General features: G+C 47.8%; 1 pseudogene; it reads left to right on the top strand.

The window, feature by feature from the left end:
- The first annotated feature begins 1,244 nt into the window (after positions 1–1,244).
- LOC138674479 (uncharacterized) lies at positions 1,245–2,285 on the top strand (annotated as a pseudogene).
- The last annotated feature ends 925 nt before the right edge of the window (positions 2,286–3,210 follow it).

Raw genomic sequence — 3,210 nt, 5'->3', positions numbered from 1 at the left:
GAAGCTGATGTGTTCCACCAACTCCATTCACCCTCTCTCACGGAGCAGAAAGCAAACTACCAATTAGACGATTTCTGTAAGTTTTCTCCTGTTATTTTATACTGTTTTGTATAAGTTGCATGTCTATTTAGTATCATATTTCTATATATTTCGTATATCCACGCCCCCCGAGGAAGCATTGATAGCGAAACGTGCGTCGGGGCCTCTTCTATGTCTGGCATTTAGGTTGGTATTACCTCTACTACTATGCAACATTCGCTGACACACCCATTGTGGGTGTTGGGGACTTCTATTTATTAATGATAACTCTATCTATTTATAATATGGTTGTATTGTGTGTTGGTTTTACATATTAAGAGCGTATTGATTGACGCAATATACGATAACCAGCTACCCATAGTGGTTGTGCACTTGCATATTCATATAGGCCATGACATTAACCCTTGCATATACTACATTTTGTTCCCCCCTGCTTTTTGGGCTTATCTGTTTGATTATATATTTTGTGTATACCTCCTTATACTTGTACTGTATTATATATCCTTGCAGGGCATAGCACGTAGGTGTCACTACTCCTGTTATTTTTCCTTTGTTATAAATTTTAATGGTTACTATTTGTACTAATTCTTAATAAAAATAATACATTTTATTATATTTCGTTCTGTGATTCACTTTTTTTGCTTTGGGAAACATATTGTATATGACGTGATAGAGCTATATATTTCTGGCCGTTGTCTGGTAAAAGAATCCGTAGCCTAAGGTGTGTGAGCCTTATGAGTGGTAGACATTATTAGTATTAATATTTCCGGGACTCATCACCCGTATATTCAGTGAGTGGTGGCAACGTGTATGAGTGGGTGTGTGGCCTGGTTCGGTGTGTGATTTATGCTCCCATTACGGCATAGGACAGAGGTTGAATGCTGAACTGAGAGTGGGGAGATAGATTAACCCTTTGAGGCACAACCCAAGTCACGTGCTGAGAGCAGGCACGTGACAAATTAGTGACACAACGGAGAAGGGATCCGTGACAATTGGTGGCAGAGCGGTGGGATAGAATTATTTCTATTAGAGCATTAGGGCATGGTTTAAGCAATTATTCCCTGTACTAAAGAATTGGTATCCTTGCGAGGAGTGCACCAGTTCTACAAGGTTCAACTCAGTGCTTACTTAGACATACTTGCAAACAGTTTCCCATTCCCCGTTTTTCTTTTCTGTCTTTTATTTGGCAAAGGCTGTTCATCGATATGGCAGCCCAGTACAAGAAGCTGAGCAAAGAGGCTCTGACCGGCCTCTGTTAGCAGAGAGGAATAGAGACAGCCAACAGATCCAGGGAGCGGCTGATATGTGCCTTGGTCAAGCAGGACATGGAGCAAAGTGCTGAAGCATCTGGCCAAGGAGAGAGTTCACCTCACAGAGACCCAGCAATGCCAGCTCTTGCACCGGAGATACCTGATGGAAATGCCAGTGCTGAGGAGCCTATGTACTGTACTTTACAAATGGACTTACAACGGCTGGGAACAAGTGATCCCAATCTGCGCATGCAGTTTATTTTACAGCACCGACAGGCTGCTGCTGCAGAACGCCGGAACCTGGCCAAGAGAGAGGCTGCAGAACGCCGGGAGGACAGAACTTTCCAGCTTCAGATGGCTCAAATAGAGCGGGGTATCAGTCCTCAGATAATCCCCTCCCAGGACATAAATCCAAGGAGACCACGTCTGGAAAACTTCCCTGTGATGGAGAAGGATACGGACCTAGATACTTTCGTTCGGGGGTTTGAAAAAACCTGCAGGCAATACCATCTACCCCGTGAGCAGTGGCCGCAGTATCTAACACCGGGGTTGAGAGGCAAAGCCCTGGAAGTTTTTGCTGGCCTCCCACCAGAGCTAGATGGGAACTATGAGGCCATAAAAGAGGCCCTGATCAGGAAATACAACCTAACACCAGAAGTGTATCGGAGGAAGTTTCAGACCCTACAACGTGGATCAACTGACAGCTATGCAGATGTTGTGATCACCTTGTGGACCACGTTCCACCAATGGCTCAGGGGACTTTCTGTTAACAGTTTTGAGGACTTAATGGATCGTATGGTCAAGGATCAATTTCTTCACATGTCCCCCACAGATGTACAACAATTTGTGTGTGATCGGGAGCCACAAACTGCGGATCAGGCTGCAAGGATTGCGGACTGCTATGTGGCTAAAAGGATGCCTGAGGTGCGGAAGCCATCGGGATTCAGCTGGAGGGGAGGTAAGCCAAATGGGGACCCTTCTCCCTCTGCCGGCTGATCACCAGAGCTGTCCAAGCCCACCTTCTATGGGGCCCCGGGGAATAGACATTCTCTAGGCAATGCATGCCGGGGCTTCTCCTGCAACAAAGTGGGACATGTTAGCGCTGTCTGCCCTGATAGGGAGAAACGCCCAACCACAACCACAAAGCCGTCTGTGCTCCCACCATCTGTCCTCTTTGTGGCTGGCTCTAATGCGAGGGCTAATGAGAATTGTCAATCTGTCACTGTTGGCAATAAAGTCACCATTGGTCTCAGGGACACTGGGGCAGAGGGGACCCTGGTGCGTCCAGCCATGATAACCCCTGCCGATATCATACCAGGAAAGGCTATGTCTATAACCGAGATTGGAGGGGTCAGCTCTGCCGTGCCCATGGCCTGTGTGTACCTGGACTGGGGAGCAGGGAAAGGATTGAGAGAAGTGGGAGTATCAGAGGCTATTCCTACCAATGTGTTGCTAGGTACGGACCTGGGGAGGATGGTGTCCCACTATGTTCCTCCCTTGCAAGTAAATGATACAGAGAAGGTGGAAGAAAGTGACCCACCTCAGATCACATGCGAGGAGGGAAAATGTCCCAATGCACAGGACTGTAAATATGTGGCAGCTGTGACCCGGAGTCAGGCTGCGGCTCAGACTCAGGCCCAGAGATTAGAGGATGAGTCTCAGACAGAAATGCCAGAACAGGAGGCCCATACTGTAGTTCCGGAGCCTCCATACATGGCAGGCCCACCAAGGTCCCTGATAACAGACACTGAAGACTCAGCCTCAGACCAGCGCCTGGCAGTCACACTAGGCCAGGGCATGCAAGCTGATAGAGCTTCCAGGAGGCCCTGCGTATAGATGTCAGTCTGGAGGGGCTCAGATGTCTTGCAGACAAACCCCCTGCTGTTTCTGGCAAAGACAGAATATAATGGGACCAGGGCAG

This window comes from Ranitomeya imitator, chromosome 4 (genome assembly GCF_032444005.1).
Source record: "Ranitomeya imitator isolate aRanImi1 chromosome 4, aRanImi1.pri, whole genome shotgun sequence".
Taxonomy (NCBI): domain Eukaryota; kingdom Metazoa; phylum Chordata; class Amphibia; order Anura; family Dendrobatidae; genus Ranitomeya; species Ranitomeya imitator.
This window is presented reverse-complemented; position numbering and strand designations above follow the sequence as displayed.